We start from the raw sequence: 19,729 nt of genomic DNA, 5'->3' as shown, positions 1-19,729 counted from the left end.
ACGCTCACAAAATCCACCCATAACTTTGCCCTCAACATCGACGGTATCCCAGTATCCACCTCCCCTCACATCCGGAATCTTGGCGTCATCTTTGACCAAACCCTTTCCTTCGACAAATACACTAAACAGATCACAAAGTCAGCCTTCTTTCACCTGAAAAACATTGCCCGTCTCCGCTTATCCCTCTCCTCCACGGCTGCAGAAACCCTCATCCACGCCTTCATCACCTCCCGTCTGGACTACTGCAATAGCCTCCTCTATGGTTCACCCTCAAAAATCACCAATAAACTCCAATACATTCAGAACTCCGCTGCCCGTCTACTCACCCATTCCCGGACCCGTGACCACATCACCCCCGTCCTTTACAAGCTTCACTGGCTCCCCATCCCCCAGAAAATCCAGTACAAAATCCTCCTCTTGACATACAAAGCCCTCCATAACCTGGCCCCATCCTACCTGGCTGACCTCCTCTCCAGACACACTCCCACCCGCAACCTCCGCTCTGCTGGTACCAACCTCCTGACCCCCTCCATCCGGACCAAATTCAGATCCTGGGGGGACAGGGCCTTCTCCATCGCTGCTCCCACCCTCTGGAACTCACTACCTCACACCATCAGAGACTCCTCCTCACTCACCACATTCAAAACATCACTAAAGACCCACCTGTTCAACACTGCATTCAACATTCAACCCACAGCATTTAACCCCTGACTATCTCTTCTCCTTCTCCCTCCTTTTGCTTTAAATATTTCCCTATTGATTCTTGTCTTTTTGCAATTGTTGTTTTCATGTATTGTTATGCATTATGTTTTCCACTCTGTCAAAGCGCCTTTGGGCTTCTGGAAAAGCGCTATACAAAATAAATGAATTATTATTATTATTATAAAACGACCGATCATTGATTCAAAAGCCTTACATAAGGCTAGACAGACGACATACATGAAGCTATATGGACTACATACATGAGGCACGACAGACTGCATGCATCAGGCTAGACAGACTACATACATGAGGCTAGATGGACCACAAACATGAGGCACGACAGACTGCATGCACCAGGCTAGACAGACTACATACATGAGGCTAGATGGAGCACATACATGAGGCACGACAGACTGCATGCATCAGGAAAGACAGACAACATACATGAGGCTAGGTGGACCACATACAGTCATGTGAAAAAGTAAGTACACCCCATGTAAAGTTTTGACTTTTTCAACATATTTCAACATACAGCTATTTGATCTTCATTTCAACAATATTGATAGATAAAGGTGATATAATATAACAAATATCATGAAACATTTACATTTTGTAGTCCATTGCATAATTTAAATAAACATAAATGCAAATTTCACATGTGGAAAAAGTAAGTACACCCCTACATTTATCACGACTTCAAACACCTAAAATTAGAATCAGGTGCACCAGCTCAGGTGCAATTGATTAGAACATCATTGGAGAGGATCTTGGAGGAACCTGTCTTATTTAAACATCAGACATTTAGTTTGGTTTGCTCTGTGTTGTTGAAGTGTGCGGCGTCACCATGCCAAGGTCAACAGAGCTCTCTGAGGCCTTCAGAAAGAAGGTTATAGATGCCTACGAGTCTGGGAAGGGATTTAAAAAGATATCCAAACAATTTGAAATCAATCATTCGACTGTCCGGAAGATCATCGACAAGTGGAGAAGATTCCAAACAACTGCCAACTTGTTCAGGCCAGGCCGCCCCAGCAAGTTCAGCCCGAGAGCAGACCGCAAGATGCTGAAATAAGTCTCTAAGAAACCCAGAATGTCATCACGGGACCGACAGGTAGCTCTTGCCACTGTTTGATGTCAAAGTGCACGAGTCTACCATTAGAAAGAGGCTGCACACATTTGATCTACATGGGAGGTGTGCCAGGAGGAAACCTTTGCTGTCCAGAAAGAACATCAGGGCAAGACTAAAGTTTGCCAATGAACACCGAGGCAAAGACCAGCACTTCTGGAACAATGTGCTCTGGACAGATGAGTCAAAGGTAGAGCTATTTGGTCACAGTACCAGAAGACATGTTTGGTGAAAACCAAAGACAGCATTTGACCACAAGAACCTGATACCAACTGTAAAGCATGGTGGTGGAAATATTATGGTTTGGGGCAGCTTTGCTGCATCAGGGCCTGGGCAGCTCACCATCATAGAATCCCTTATGAATTCTTCATTGTACCAGAGGGTGCTTGAGGATAATGTGAGGCCATCTGTCGGAGAGTGGAGGCTCAACCGAAGGTGGACCTTGCAACATGAAAATGACCCTAAACATACCAGTTAATCCACCAAGGAATGGCTGAAAAGAAAGAAATGGAGGGTTCTGGAATGGCCAAGTCAAAGCCCGGATCTAAACCCCATCGAGATGTTGTGGGGGGATTTGAAACGAGCTGTGCATGCAAGGTGTTGTCCCTGGTGTTGGGCTAGCGGCTAGGGTGCCGGCTTAGGATCCTAGGATCCTGGGTTTGAATCCCGGTCAATCGCTGAATTAACGCCAGGGGGGTTGACTCAGCCTGTCATCCTTCCGAGGTCGGCTAATTGAGCACCAGTTCACTGGTAATTCCCTGCTTGTCGTTAAAGGCGGCAAAAAGGGTTGGCGTCAGGAAGGGCATCCGGCCGTAAAACATTGCTTCAAAAAGGGGACCGAAAAACAACAACAACCACAGTTCCCGAAAAAAAGGCCAACCCCCGCTTGCGGGGAAAAATGGCCTCTAAAGGTGGTTTTTGTGCATGCAAGAAACCCCTCAAACATCGCACAGCTGAAATAATTTTGCATGTAGGAGTGGGCAAAAATTTCTCCCAGTCGATGTCAGAGACAGGTAGACAGTTATAATATAAGAAACGCCTACTTGAGGTTGTTTCTGCCAAAGGGGGCAATACCACCTATTAGAGCCAAGGGTGTGCTTACTTTTTCCACATGCGAAATTTGCATTTATGTTTATTTAAATTATACAATGGACTACAAAATATAAATGTTTCATGATATTTGTTACATTATATCACCTTTATCTATCAATATTGTTGAAATGAAGATCAAATAGCTGTATGTTGAAAGATGTTGAAAAAGTCAAAACTTTACATGGGGTGTACTGTACTTACTTTTTCACGTGACTGTACATCAGGCTAGACAGACTACATACATCAGGCTAGACAGACTACATACAAGAGGCCAGACAGACTACATACAAGAGGCTAGACAGACTACATACATGAGGCAAGACAGACAACATACATGAGGTTAGACAGATTATATACATGAGGCTAGACAGAATACATACATGAGGCAAGACAGAATACATACATGAGGATAGATGGACTACATACATGAGGCAAGACAGACTACATACAAGAGGCTAGACAGACTACATACATGGGGCTGGACAGACTGCATATATGAGGCTAAACAGACAACATACATGAGGCTACACAGACTACATGCATGTGACGTATGGGTCGGTCCAAATGAGAATTATCTTAATCATGAGACCTGGATCGTATTGATGCACTCCGGTCTCGTGCAACAACGTCAAAGCATCCATTGTTGCTCACAAGCAAAGTTAATCATTTCATATGACATATGTGTAGGTTGTATGTGTACATGTCTACATATAAGTGTACATGTAAGGTCTACATGTCTGTGTAAGGTCTACATATACGAGTGTACATGTACGTGTAAGGTCTACATATATGAGTGTACATGTGCATATGAGGTCTATATATGAGTGTACATGTACATTTAAGGTCTACATATGAGTGTACATATACATTTATGGTCTGTCTACATATATAAGTGTACATGTCTGTGTATGGTCTACATATATGAGTACATGTATGTGTAAGGCTTACATATATGAGTGTACATGTACGTGTGAGGTCTACATATATGAGTACATGTATGTGTAAGGTTTATATATATGTGTACATGTACATGTGAGGTCGACATATATGAGTACATGTATGTGTAAGGTTTACATATATGAGTGTAAATGTATGTGTGAGGTCTACATATATGAGTACATGTATGTGTAAGGTTTACATATATGAGTGTACATGTACGTGTGAGGTCTACATATGAGTGTACATGTACGTGTGAGGTCTAAATATATGAGTACATGTATGTGTCTGGTTTACATATATATGTACACGTACGTGTAATGATTACATATATGAGTGTACATGTGCATACAAGGTCTATATATGTGTGTACATGTATGTGTAAGGTCTACATATATGTTTACATGTACGTGTAAGGTCTGCATATATGAATACGTGTAATGTTTACATATATGTAGACGATATGTGTATGACTCCCTGATATGTGTATATGTACGTACGTTTAAGGTCTATATATGAGCGTACATGTACGTGTAACGTTTACATATATTAGTGTACGTGTACGTGCAACATCTACTATACAAGTGTACATACATGTACGTTTAACGACGTTACCTTCCGCTACACATGAGTGTACATGTACGTCTACGATCTACATATATGAGTGTAGCCTACATTTGCGATCCTGGGCATTCCCCGATCGAGTCCGTTATATATATATAACGTAATCAGACCTTGAATGGGAATCGGAGGTTATAAAAATATATGAATCCTATCCAAGTCACCTGATTCACATCGCCTTTGATGTCCATCTGTTGTGCTCTTAAAATAACAATCGTACAGGTGAGGCATGATAATAACCACGTTAACCCGTTACCTGATCGCCGGATTCCCAATGTCCTTCTGCAAACGTCACTTTGAGAAGCGTGTAAATGGCGACGTGACCCGATTTCTATCGCCCAATCGAACCGCATTTGACCCCGCCACAGGACATCGTGTGAAAACAACCGCAACGTCCGACAGATCCGTCGTGACGTCTGTCGGCAGTCTCCCCACGGCTGCCAGAACAGCTGGGACCAATGAGCACTCGCCATTAGGGTCACGTGACGCTGTTTTTTTACCCTCAACTGTTTTCCTGGTAGGCTGTACCACCGCGCGAATTCTATGGGGGTCGATATTAATGATAAGTTTCCTTTGTCGTAGCTTCATGAATTAAAATAACGATCAAATATACTACGACATAAAATAAACTTACGAGCGTAAAACAAAACATTGGAAGTTTGTTTAATGTGCTGGTTTTGGACGATGGCGTTGTGCGTTTAGCCGGATCCCCCCCCCGGGCGCCATTTTGGTCGCGACGAGCCTGGGAATTCCACGAAGCGCCGCGCGGGTGGTTCTTAGAAGCGCTGCGGCGCGAGGTCGAGACGTGCAGCGATTCTAGGAACTTGGACCAGGTGACTCCACAGTCATTTCCCTCCCCCTGGCTTCTTGCTTCCCCACGCATTGCACATTCGCCTTTAAAACATCATATTCCGTTCTTTACTTGTGATCTTCATGACAATCATTTGATGTACGTTTCCGTGTGTACATACATATGTAACGTGCATGACAGTTTATCAATGATTTTGCGATGGTGTTTATATTGAAATGTTCGTCCGATACTTATTTACGGTGATTTTAATAATATTCCGATTTATTCGGTGTTTAAATGGTTTAAATGGTTTAAATACTGCACTGTATTTCTCTTCTTTTTTATACCTTTCTATGGTCTTTTATTTTATTCAGAACATCGACCTCACTCGCACCACCACCACCACCATCACTACCATTACTATTACTACCACCACCACTAACGACCACTAACACCAGCACGACCACCACCACTACCATTACCACCACCAGCACGACCACTACCACCACCACTCTCATTACCAATACCACCACCAGCACCAGCATCACCATCATCACCACCACCACTACCATTACATTACCATCACCAGCATGACCACCACCACCACCACCAGCACGAGCACGACCATCACTACCATTACCATCATCACCACCAGCACGGCCACCACCACCAGCATGACCATCATCACCACCACCACTACCATTACCACCACCAGCACGACCACCACCATCACGACCACCACCACCAGCACGACCATCACCACTACCACCACCACTACCATTACCACCACCAGCACGACCACCACCACCAGCACGACCACTACCATTACCAACACCAGCATGACCACTACCCCCAGCACGACCACCATCACTACCATTACCACCACCAGCACGACCACTAACACCAGCACGACCACTAACACCAGCACGACCACTAACACCAGCACGACCACCACCACTACCATTACCACCACCAGCACGACCACTACCACCACCACTACCATTACCACCTCCAGTATGACCACCACCACTACCATCCTCAGCACGACCACCACTACCACTACCACAACCACCACGACCACCACCAACAACACGACTACCACCACCACTACCACCACCACCACTACCACCACCACCACCACCACCATTACTACTATCATCACATGTGCTTTCAATTCCGCACTCCGTAACGTGTTGACTCTCATTTCACCACCAGCGCGTTGACCCTTTAATTTATTATTATTATTCACGCGTCACGTGATCTCCGCTACCTCGTCCCGTCTTCTATTCACTTCTTCCATTGTTTTATATCTCTATCGCTGTTTTATTTTTGCTGTAACGTGTTTGCACCACAACCCTTCCCCCCTTCCCTCCTTTTCCCCCCTTCCCTCCTTTTCCCCCCTCCCCCCTTTTTCCCCCTCCCCATTTTTCCTCCTCCCCCCTTTTCTCCCCTCCCCCCTTTTCCCCCCTTTTCCCCCCTCTCCCCCTTTCCCCCCTTCCCCCCTTTTCCCCCGTCCCCCTTCCCCCCTTTTACTCCTTCCCCCCTTTTACTCCTTCCCCCCTTTTACTCCTTCCCCCCTTCCCCCCTTCCCCCCTTGTCCCCCTAGTCCCCCCCTTTCCCCCTAGTCTCCCGCTTACCCCCTAGTCCCCCCCCCCTTTCCCCCTTTTCCCTCTTTTCCCCCTTCCCCCCTTGTCCCCCTCTCCCCCCTCTCTCCGCTTTAACTCATCTTTGCTGCTTTTCCACTGCCATGGATTTCCGTTCATTTTGTGAGCGCACCGGCCGAGTCCCTGTTAATCCGTCACTATCGTCACTGTAGTCTGTGTATAAAACCACCTTGTCCTCCTCACTGTTACCTCGTTCCGCTACCGTTAAATCTACACTACACCGTTACCGTTACCCTACACTACACCGTTACCGTTACCCTACACTACACCGTTACCGTTACCCTACACTACACCGTTACCCTACACTACATCGTTACCCTACACTACACCGTTACCCTACACTACACCGTTACCCTACACTACACCGTTACCGTTACCATACACTACACCGTTACCGTTACCATACACTACACCGTTACCATACACTACACCGTTACCCTACACTACACCGTTACCCTACACTACACCGTTACCATACACTACACCGTTACCCTACACTACACCGTTACCGTACCCTACACTACACCGTTACCCTACACTACACCGTTACCCTACACTACACCGTTACCGTTACCCTACACTACACCGTTACCCTACACTACACCGTTACACTACACTACACCGTTACCCTACACTACACCGTTACCCTACACTACACCGTTACCCTACACTACACCGTTACCGTTACCCTACACTACACCGTTACCCTACACTACACCGTTACCCTACACTACACCGTTACCCTACACTACACCGTTACCCTACACTACACCGTTACACTACACTACACCGTTACCCTACACTACACCGTTACCCTACACTACACCGTTACACTACACTACACCGTTACCCTACACTACACCGTTACCCTACACTACACCGTTACCCTACACTACACCGTTACACTACACTACACCTTCACCAACATCTCACTCATCTCTTTAATCCGATCTTCCCTCCACATTATTTTACCAATGACGCTTCAACTATGAAACGGACACTCAGTAGCACTAACGCTCTATAACACCATAGACTACAGTATATAGAGCTCGGTTGTTGATTTGAGCTTTCACTGCTAAACCCACGTGACCGTCGGAACCTACTTGGATTCGTCCCTGTTCTCCACGTGCGTCCCATAAACGTGGCCCTTGTGTCTCTCAGTCCCTCGAGACGTCGAGGGGCGAAAACCTGTATGATCGCCATCGAGGGCCGAGGTACGGGGAGGAGCAAGGAGTGTGCAAGAGGAGGGGGAAGGAGTGTGCAAGAGGAGGGGGAAGGAGTGTGCAAGAGGAGGAGGAAGGAGTGTGCAAGAGGAGGAGGAAGGGGGTGTGCAAGAGGAGGAGGAAGGGGGTGTGCAAGAGGAGGAGGAAGGGGGTGTGCAAGAGGAGGAGGAAGGGGGTGTGCAAGAGGAGGAGGAGGAAGGGGTGTGCAAGAGGAGGAGGAAGGGGTGTGCAAGAGGAGGAGGATGGGGTGTGCAAGAGGAGGAGGAGGAAGGGGTGTGCAAGAGGAGGAAGGGGTGTGGAAGAAGAGGAAGGGGTGTGCAAGAAGAAGAGGAGGAGGAGGAGGGGTGTACAAGAGGAGGAGGAGGGGTGTACAAGAGGAGGAGGAGGGGTGTGCAAGAGGAGGAGGAGGAGGGTGTGCAAGAGGGGGAGGAGGAGGAGGGTGTGCAAGAGGAGGGGGAGGAGGGGTGTGCAGGAGGAGGAGGAGGGGTGTGCAGGAGGAGGAGGAGGAGGGCTGTGCAAGAGGAGGAGGAGGAGAGGTGTGCAGGAGGAGGAGGAGGGGTGTGCAAGAGGAGGAGGAGGAGGGGGAGGGGTGTGCAAGAGGAGGAGGAGGAGGGGTGTGCAAGAGGAGGAGGCGGAGGGGTGTGCAAGAGGAGGAGGCGGAGGGGTGTGCAAGAGGAGGAGGCGGAGGGGTGTGCAAGAGGAGGAGGCGGAGGGGTGTGCAAGAGGAGGAGGCGGAGGGGTGTGCAAGAAGAGGAGGAGGAGGCGGAGGGGTGTGCAAGAGGAGGAGGCGGAGGGGTGTGCAAGAGGAGGAGGAGGAAGGTGTGCAAGAGGAGGAGGAGTGTGCAAGAGGAGGAGGAGGAGTGTGCAAGAGGAGGAGGGGTGTGCAAGAGGAGGAGGAGGGTGTGCAAGAGGAGGAGGATGAGTGTGCAAGAGGAGGAGGAGGAAGGGGTGTGGTGGAGGAGGTGGGGGTGGAGGTGGAGGAGGAAGAGGGAAGGATGGGGAGGGAGATTGAGAGAGAGAGAGATTGCAGTACAGAGTGTGAACTCTGCGGGATATAAAGTGTGTGTGTGTGTGTGTGTGTGTGTGTGTGTGTGTGTGTGTGTGTGTGTGTGTGTGTGTGTGTCCGTCTCTGTCTCTGTCTCTGTCTCTGTCTCTGTGTGCGTGTGTCTGAATGTGTGTGTATATGTATAGCTGCATGTGTACGTGATGAGACGAGTCCGTATACAAATCGCAAAATGTAACGACTGTTTGTCTCGTGATTGAAATGGACCCACACTGCACTTTGTGACGTCATTCCCTTCCTGATGCTGTCGCGGCGATTTAACGGCTGCACGTCGCGCGTGTCTATGTTCACGTCGCGCGTGTCTATGTTCACGTCGCGCGTGTCTATCTTCACGTCTGCGCGTCTATTTTGGATGAGGCACGCTTCCTCGCGAGCAGCGAGAGAGGCTTAATATGACGGTCCCACCCAAAACATGTCATTGTCTATCCGACAGCGCACCTCTCCCTCAGGCCGATGTTGTTCCCAAACGTTCCCCTGCTACAGATTTGTGCTCAATGGCAGCATTTTGCCCTCCAGCATTTTCTGTACTTTTCGACATCGATGTACATATACCCCACCCCCAGGTTGTCCTCCCTGTCCCGAGGCAGTTCCTACTTTCAAGTCATAAACTTCTGAGCATTCGCTCGAACTACCAAGAATCCAACTACATATTACTTACGCAACATTGCACATGTTGACACGCCCCCTTCACCCCATTGCCCATGTTGACACGCCCCCTTCACCCCCATTGTCCATGTTGACACGCCCCCTTCACCCCATTGCCCATGTTCACACGCCCCCTTCACCCCATTGTCCATGTTGACACGCCCCCTTCACCCCATTGCCCATGTTGACATGGCCCCTTCACCCCATTGCCCATGTTGACACGCCCCTTTTACCCCATTGCCCATGTTGACACGCCCCCTTCACCACATTGCCCATATACTTGGGCTATGCTCACCCTCTTCTTCTTCCTCCGATGCCATTCGACCCGACTTACCTCCTCCCCACCCCGATCTTCCTCATTCATTTTTTGGACATCGACACAAAAGTTGCGTAAACGGAAATTTTAATTCCGTGTCCTTCATTTTTGCTGTGAAAGCGGAAATCTTTGGTTGTAAATACTTGTTACCCGTGTGCGGTGCACAATGTGCGTGCGTGAAGAGACGTCGTCCGCCAAATTGGACGGGAATTTGCATTCCCTGAAATGTTTCCTCACTTGGGAATATGCTCTGTTGGTGCGTCCCAGGGATGGTGCGGAGGTGCTGCCATTACCTGGTGGATGCGAAAGATCCCAGAAGCGTTACGTGGGAAGACTCGGCGACCTGTCGCGGTCAACCTGCCCAAATTGCCTCCTGGACGTTAGGCCTAGCCAGTCGTAGTTGGACCATTTAGGGTTAAAACGACTTACCCTTGGCCAACCCCACAATACGGTGGGATTTATTGGGCCGTTAGACGACAATACGAAGAAGAAGAAGAAGAAGAAGAAGCAGGCAGGTATATATATAGATACACTGTATATGTTGCGCACCGACCGCTGCACGTGCTCAACGACGTTTGCGTCACGTTTTAATGACGGAGAGCAAATTGCACATTGTGTAAAGGGTAATAACCTGGGAGGAATTCCCAAAGGAACTTTGCCGCAAGTGTAAATGTAAGATGCGTGTGACGTTTCTGTAACGTTTCGTCGTCGAGGAAGGTGCGCGACAGGTGGTTCTGCTCCTTTTGGCCGTCGCGGGGACACGAGACCCGAGGAACCCGGCGCACGGTGACTGTCGGTGTTAAATTGAGGAATTCTGTGGCGGGAAGGACGACGGACATTTTTGGCGAAGATATTTCTGCACTCTTTGATGTCCGTGCGAGAAGGAAGGAAACGGTTGGCGCAGCGTTGCTGGATTTCGCGGAAAAGGCCCCAAAAGGCTCCGTGTGGAGGGCATCGATCCAAAGGATCCACAACCCCGTGTGGAGGGCATCGATCCAAAGGATCCACATCCCCGTGTGGAGGGCATCGATCCAAAGGATCCACATCCCCGTGTGGAGGGCATCGATCCAAAGGATCCACATCCCCGTGTGGAGGGCATCGATCCAAAGGATCCACAACTCCGTGTGGAGGGCATCGATCCAAAGGAGCCACAACCCCGTGTGGAGGGCATCGATCCAAAGGATCCACAACCCCGTGTGGAGGGCATCGATCCAAAGGATCCACATCCCCGTGTGGAGGGCATCGATCCAAAGGATCCACAACCCTGTGTGGAGGGCATCGATCCAAAGGATCCACAACCCCGTGTGGAGGGCATCGATCCAAAGGATCCACAACCCCGTGTGGAGGGCATCGATCCAAAGGATCCACAACCCCGTGTGGAGGGCATCGATCCAAAGGATCCACAACCCCGTGTGGAGGGCATCGATCCAAAGGATCCACAACCCTGTGTGGAGGGCATCGATCCAAAGGATCCACAACCCCGTGTGGAGGGCATCGATCCAAAGGATCCACAACCCCGTGTGGAGGGCATCGATCCAAAGGATCCACAACCCCGTGTGGAAGGCATCGATCCAAAGGATCCACAACCCCGTGTGGAGGGCATCGATCCAAAGGATCCACAACCCCGTGTGGAGGGCATCGATCCAAAGGATCCACAACCCCGTGTGGAAGGCATCGATCCAAAGGATCCACAACCCCCGTGTGGAAGGCATCGATCCAAAGGATCCACAACCCCGTGTGGAGGGCATCGATCCAAAGGATCCACAACCCCCGTGTGGAGGGCATCGATCCAAAGGATCCACAACCCCGTGTGGAGGGCATCGATCCAAAGGATCCACAACCCCGTGTGGAGGGCATCGATCCAAAGGATCCACAACCCCGTGTGGAGGGCATCGATCCAAAGGATCCACAACCCCCTTGTGGAGGGCATCGATCCAAAGGATCCACAACCCCGTGTGGAGGGCATCGATCCAAAGGATCCACAACCCCGTGTGGAGGGCATCGATCCAAAGGATCCACAAGCTCCCATCGGAGGAAACATGGCGTCCATGGTCCCTTGGATCGACGCTTGCCAACTACACATTACTACACTTTGTTTTCTCATGAAATTCTCCCTTCGTTCCATTTACTTGCGATCACCGGGATTTCCAAAAAAAATTGAACATCATTCCTTCTTTCGCCCCCACAAATATCCTCATCGGATTCTTGGAAGTGCGATGCCCACATCTTGATGAGAACACAACCACATATTGTGCCACAACTATACTTGTGCCAGCCTGATCGAATGGCTGATTCTTCCTCTTCCTGTTTGTTTCAAGTGAAGGATTTTAATTTCCCAAACTGATCCGAAGGAAACGTCCTTCGTTCATTTGCACTTAGACAGCAGAGACCCCTTCAAAAGGAACTCCCAATGAGAGTCCCAATGAGAGTCCCAATGAGAGTCCCAATGAGGGTCCCAATGAGGGTCCCAATGAGAGTCCCAATGAGAGTCCCAATGAGAGTCCCAATGAGAGTCCCAATGAGAGTCCCAATGAGAGTCCCAATGAGGGTCCCAATGAGGGTCCCAATGAGGGTCCCAATGAGCCCCAATGAGAGTCCCAGAGAGTCCCAATGAGAGTCCCAATGAGAGTCCCAGAGAGTCCCAATGAGAGTCCCAATGAGAGTCCCAATGAGGGTCCCAATGAGGGTCCCAATGAGCCCCAATGAGAGTCCCAGAGAGTCCCAATGAGGGTCCCAATGAGAGTCCCAATGAGGTTCCCAATGAGAGTCCCAATGAGAGTCCCAATGAGAGTCCCAATGAGAGTCCCAATGAGAGTCCCAATGATTTTAGAGCATCATCAGTCCCAATGAGATTCCCTTTTCAAGGAGACTGCTGGACAATACCATGTTTTCACAAACTAATTACTGCTTGATGTAAAGAATGGTGAAGTATATTATTTTTATCGAAGGAAACTACCAAATGAAAGTAAGTAAATTGATCATCATCACCATCATCATCATTCACCACCACCACCATCATCATCATCATCATCATCATCATCATCCACCATCATCATCCACCACCACCACCACCACCACCACCATCATCATCATCATCATCATCCACCATCATCATTCACCACCACCACCATCATCATCATCATCATCATCATCATCATCCACCACCACCACCATCATCATCATCATCATCATCATCATCATCCACCATCATCATCCACCACCACCATCATCACCATCATCATCATCCACCATCATCATCATCACCATCATCATCATCCATCATCATCATCACCATCATCATCATTCACCATCACCACCACCACCATCATCATTCACCACCACCACCATCATCCACCACCATCATCATCATCCACCATCATCATCACCATCATCATCATTCACCATCACCACCACCATCATCATTCACCACCACCACCACCACCATCATCATCATCATTCACCACCAACACCATCACCATCATCATTCACCACCAACACCATCACCATCATCATTCACCACCACCACCACCATCATCATCATCATCCACCATCATCATCATCATCATCCACCACCATCATCATCATCCACCACCATCATCATCATCATCCACCATCATCATCATTCACCATCATCCACCATCATCATCATTCACCATCATCATCATCCACCATCATCATCATCCACCACCATCATCATCATCCACCACCACCATCATCATCATCCACCACCATCATCATCATCATCCACCATCATCATCATCATCATCCATCATCATCATCCACCATCATCATCATCCACCATCATCATCATCCACCATCATCATCCACCATCATCATCATTCACCATCATCATCATCCACCATCATCATCATTCACCATCATCATCATCCACCATCATCATCATCCACCACCATCATCATTCACCATCACCACCACCACCATCATCATTCACCACCACCACCATCATCATCATCATCCACCACCATCATCATCCACCACCACCATCATCATCATCCACCACCATCATCCACCACCACCATCACCATCACCATCATCATCATCATCATCATCATCGTCCACCATCATCATCTGATACGGTTCGAAGCATGGAATATGGAACATGCCAAGGAACAATATGGAACATGCCCATCAAGCCTACGAACATGGGGCAATTTATAGCTAGGCCGAGACCACCACCATCATCATCATCATCCACCACCACTACCATCATCATCATCATCCACCATCATCATCCACCACCATCATCATCATCCACCACCACCACCACCACCACCATCATCATCATCATCATCATCATCATCCACCACCACCATCATCATCTGATACGGTTCGACGCATGGAATATGGAACATGCCGAGGAACAATATGGAACATGCCCATCAAGCCTAGGAACATGGGGCAATTTATAGCTAGGCCAAGACCACCACCATCATCATCATCATCATCATCCACCACTACCATCATCATCATCCACTACCATCATCATCATCATCATCGTCCACCATCATCATCATCATCATCATCCATCATCATCCACCACCACCACCATCATCATCATCCACCATCATCATCATCATCATCCACCACCACCACCATCATCATCATCTGATACGGTTCGACGCATGGAATATGGAACATGCCGAGGAACAATATGGAACATGCCCATCAAGCCTAGGAACATGGGGCAATTTATAGCTAGGCCGAGACCACCATCATCATCGTCATCCACCACCACCATCATCCACCACTACCATCATCATCATCATCCACCACCATCATCATCCACCACCACCATCATCACCATCATCATCATCATCATCATCATCTGATACGGTTCGACGCATGGAATATGGAACATGCTGAGGAACAATATGGAACATGCCCATCAAGCCTAGGAACATGGGGAATTTATAGCTAGGCCGAGACCACCATCATCATCATCCACAACCACCATCATCCACCACTACCATCATCATCATCATCATCCACCATCATCATCATCATCATCCACCACCATCATCATCCACCACCATCATCCACCATCATCATCATCCACCATCATCATCATCCACCACCACCATCATCATCTGATACGGTTCGACGCATGGAATATGGAACATGCTGAGGAACAATATGGAACATGCCCATCAAGCCTAGGAACATGGGGAATTTATAGCTAGGCCGAGACCACCATCATCATCATCCACCACCACCATCATCCACCACTACCATCATCATCATCCATCATCATCATCATCCACCACCATCATCATCATCCACCACCACCATCATCATCATCTGATACGGTTCGACGCATGGAATATGGAACATGCCGAGGAACAATATGGAACATGCCCATCAAGCCTAGGAACATGGGGCAATTTATAGCTAGGCCGAGACCACCATCATCATCATCCACAACCACCATCATCCACCACTACCATCATCATCATCATCATCCACCACCACCATCATCCACCACTACCATCATCATCATCCACCATCATCATCATCCACCACCATCATCATCATCATCCACCACCATCATCATCATCATCCACCATCATCATCATCATCATCCACCATCATCATCATCCACCACCACCACCATCATCATCCACCATCATCCACCACTACCACCATCATCATCATCCACCATCATCATCATCCACCACCACCATCATCATCTGATACGGTTCGACGCATGGAATATGGAACATGCCGAGGAACAATATGGAACATGCCCATCAAGCCTAGGTACATGGGGCAATTTATAGCTAGGCCGAGACCACCACCATCATCATCATCCACCACCACCATCATCATCTGATACGGTTCGACGCATGGAATATGGAACATGCCAAGGAACAATATGGAACATGCCCATCAAGCCTAGGAACATGGGGCAATTTATAGCTAGGCCGAGACCACCATCATCATCATCATCATCCACCACCACCATCATCATCTGATACGGTTCGACGCATGGAATATGGAACATGCCAAGGAACAATATGGAACATGCCCATCAAGCCTAGGAACATGGGGCAATTTATAGCTAGGCCGAGACCACCACCATCATCTGATACGGTTCGACGCATGGAATATGGAACATGCCAAGGAACAATATGGAACATGCCCATCAAGCCTAGGAACATGGGGCAATTTATAGCTGGGCCGAGACCACCACCACCATCATCTTCATCCACCACCACCATCATCATCATCTGATACGGTTCGACGCATGGATTTTTGGAACATGCCAAGGAACAATATGGAACATGCCCATCAAGCCTAGGAACATGGGGCAATTTATAGCTAGGCCGAGACCACCACCATCATCATTATCATCCACCACCACCATCATCCACCACTACCATCATCATCATCATCATCCACCATCATCATCATCCACCACCATCATCATCATCATCCACCACCATCATCATGATCATCCACCACCATCATCATCATCATCCACCACCACCATCATCATCATCCACCACCATCATCATCCACCACCACCGTCATCATCATCATCCACCATCATCATCATCCACCACCACCATCATCATCTGATACGGTTCGACACATGGAATATGGAACATGCCGAGGAACAATATTGAACATGCCCATCAAGCCTCGGAACATGTGGCAATTTATAGCTAGGCTGAGACCACCACCACCACCACCACCATCATCATCTGATACGGTTCGACACATGGAATATGGAACATGCCGAGGAACAATATTGAACATGCCCATCAAGCCTCGGAACATGTGGCAATTTATAGCTAGGCTGAGACCACCACCACCACCACCACCATCATCATCATCATCATCATCATCATCCACCACCATCATCATCATCGTCATCATCATCATCATCATCATCCACCATCATCATCATCCACCACCACCACCACCATCATCATCCACCACCACCATCCACCACCATCATCATCCACCACCACCACCATCATCATCATCCACCACCACCACCATCATCATCATCCACCACCATCATCATCCACCACTACCACCACCACCATCATCATCATCATCCACCACTACCACCACCACCATCATCATCATGCACCACCACCATTATCATGATGATTATCCACCACGACCACCACCATCATCATCCACCACCATCATCATCATGATCATCCACCACCACCATCATCCACCGTGCCCTATGCAGAGCTTTATTGCTGCCGAAGCAGTTACTCCGCTACAATCCTAGTCGGGTCGCCACTCTGAATCGGGAAGTCAGGGCAGGAAGTTGGAATTTGTTCAGAGTGCCGGCGATAACTCACCTTGGCGTACTCTTCGCGAAGGACACCTTTGTATCTTTAACGTCCAACAACCTCCCCTGGCAGACGGGACACGCAGTTTAACGTCCATCTGAGGCAGGAACACACCTTGATGAAGCGCCCTGCCTGAAAAACACCAGGGTGACAATTTATAGCTGGGCCGAGATTCGAACCCAGGCTATGCAGTTTACAGGTGAGTGCGTCCACCTCCAGGCCACCCTGCCAGGCTGTATTGATGATAGGGATACATATGTTATTGGGAAAGTGTACGTAATGGTGTAAGTATTTGATAAATAGGGGTTTATGCCCATTTTTTGTCACTTTACGACTTTGCCTTATGTCTGGACCAGCAGAAGTACCCGGCATTGCCGGGCGGGGGAGGGGGAAGGGGAGGGGAGGGGAACGGCTGGGAGGGGAGGAGAGGGGGGAGGGGGAAAAGGGAGGGGGAGGGGGAAAAGGGAGGGGAAGGGGGAAGGGGGAAGGGAGAAGGGGAGGGGGAAGGAAGGGGGAGGGGAGGACGGAAGCTCGGAGGACGGGGGCTTCTGCTTCTGCTGCTAATCCCTCCCCCTCTCCCTCCCCCTCCTCCCTCGCACAAATTACACCGTGAAGGCCCAATGGCCATGTCTATGCCACAAATCAAGTACGTGAGCGAGTCGGGCGCACTGAATTGAAAATGTATAGAACGCTCGTACTCTGTGAAAAGTGAAGCCAACTGGCGGCGGGGATGGAACATCACGTGATCGCTCTGAGCGAATCAGCGCGCTGCTCTGCCACCGGTCAGAATCTGTGTATAATATTCCTCGCTGAAAAAAAATCTATGTGAAACATGCTACTATCTATGCTAAATCATGCTAAATGCTAATCATGCTAAAATCTATGCTACTTGCTGTGAGTTTATGGCGGCAAGGAACATCACGTGATCGCGTCACGAACATCATTCGTGATCACGTCATCACGTGATCGTGATCGTCATCAATGAGCGCGAATCGTCGAATCAGCGCGCTGCTCTGCCACTGGTTCAGATTCCGTGTATAATGTTTCTCGCTGAAATGTGAAAAAACGCAATCGCTTTTCGCTCTGAAATACGTGCGAACACGTAACTGAGTTAATGGCGGCAAGGAACATGACGTGATCGCTCTGAGCGAATCAGCGCGCTGCTCTGCCACCTGTCAGAATATTCCTCGCTGAAATGCGCTGAGGTAAAAATATGGTAAAAAAATATTATGAAATAATTTTGTTTAGGTCGGCCATGTTCTTCCCAGGCTCAATGGCCATGTCTGTGCCAAATATCAAGTACGTGAGCCTCTCCGTTTAGGAGTCTATCGGTAACATTACACACACACACACACACACACACACACACACACACACACACACAAACTGTGTTTTATATATATAGATTTGTACCAGGCAGCAATTACTGGGGTTTTGACACTTTGTAGATACCTGTCCATTTGATGTTTAATCTCCCTGGTTCTCACCAGACTCAATGGTGTTGTTGATAAGAGCATGCACTCTTAGTCTGGCATTGTGCATGCCGCTGCCTCACCTGGCGTTCAGCATTTGGAGGATGGATTACAGCCAAGCCCCTAGGTTGGCATCCCATGGAGTTGGGGAGGGACATGGGGTAACAGGTAGATTTTCTGCTGACCGTGGAGAGTAAGGTGCTGCCTGCACCCAGCGTGTTCCAGGAAGTGACGTCCCCAAGAAAGACAAATAGCCGCTGCGCTTGTCCGGCACTAACTCCCGTGTTGCCTGGCATCTCTGCGTGTGAATGTGACTTGCGTGTGACGGCTCTTCCATGAACCTTCAAAAATGACCAAAATAGGACCAAGTCTCGAGCTGTGCGTCACACCCTCATGATTTTCAGCGAGAGCTTGAATCTTTGCCGTGAACCCTGGGTGACCCCCCTTGGGCCACCCCTTCGGGACTCCTGAGTACACATTGGTCTGTGCCAGGCAAAAACTGATGGAGTTGTCGAACAAACAAACAAACTCCACTCGTGCTTTCGAGTATAGATTATCGAAATCTCTCGAGTCATTGTAGATCGAACCGTATCAGGTGAAAGGTGAACTGCATATATTTTTGTGGCAATGAAGATATTTTTCACTCATGCACACTGAATGCTAGTGGGTGCCCTTTTTGATGGGGGGCAGAGGGGGGCTAGGTGGCATTGCCATTGTACATTATGTTCGATGCAACGACCAATCCACA

At 48.7% G+C, this 19,729-nt stretch overlaps 1 protein-coding gene and 1 long non-coding RNA gene across 6 annotated transcripts in view; one reads left to right on the top strand and one right to left on the bottom strand.

Moving 5' to 3' along the window:
* The window catches only part of LOC144892703 (uncharacterized), a 37,049-nt gene extending 32,164 nt beyond the window's left edge, over positions 1-4,885 (bottom strand). Inside the window, exon 1 of the long non-coding RNA XR_013623919.1 lies at positions 4,731-4,885. This is a non-coding gene — a long non-coding RNA (uncharacterized LOC144892703). The remainder of the gene's footprint in view (positions 1-4,730) is intronic.
* Positions 4,886-5,218: 333 nt separating this feature from the next.
* BCL6B (BCL6B transcription repressor) overlaps positions 5,219-19,729 on the top strand; it is a 60,067-nt gene continuing 45,556 nt past the window's right edge. For 3 of the 5 annotated variants that reach the window (XM_078780990.1, XM_078780993.1, XM_078780991.1), the window contains exon 1: positions 5,253-5,307. The gene's annotated coding sequence lies outside the window, so the exon portion shown is untranslated. Of the gene's footprint in view, positions 5,424-19,729 lie in introns of all 5 variants that reach the window. The other 2 variants (XM_078780988.1, XM_078780992.1) reach the window with 2 other exon arrangements.

This window comes from Myxine glutinosa, chromosome 6 (assembly GCF_964187855.1).
Source record: "Myxine glutinosa chromosome 6, kmMyxGlut1.1, whole genome shotgun sequence".
Lineage (NCBI taxonomy): Eukaryota > Metazoa > Chordata > Myxini > Myxiniformes > Myxinidae > Myxine > Myxine glutinosa.
The sequence above is the reverse complement of the archived record's forward strand: the minus strand, read 5'-3'. Positions and strand labels throughout refer to the sequence as shown.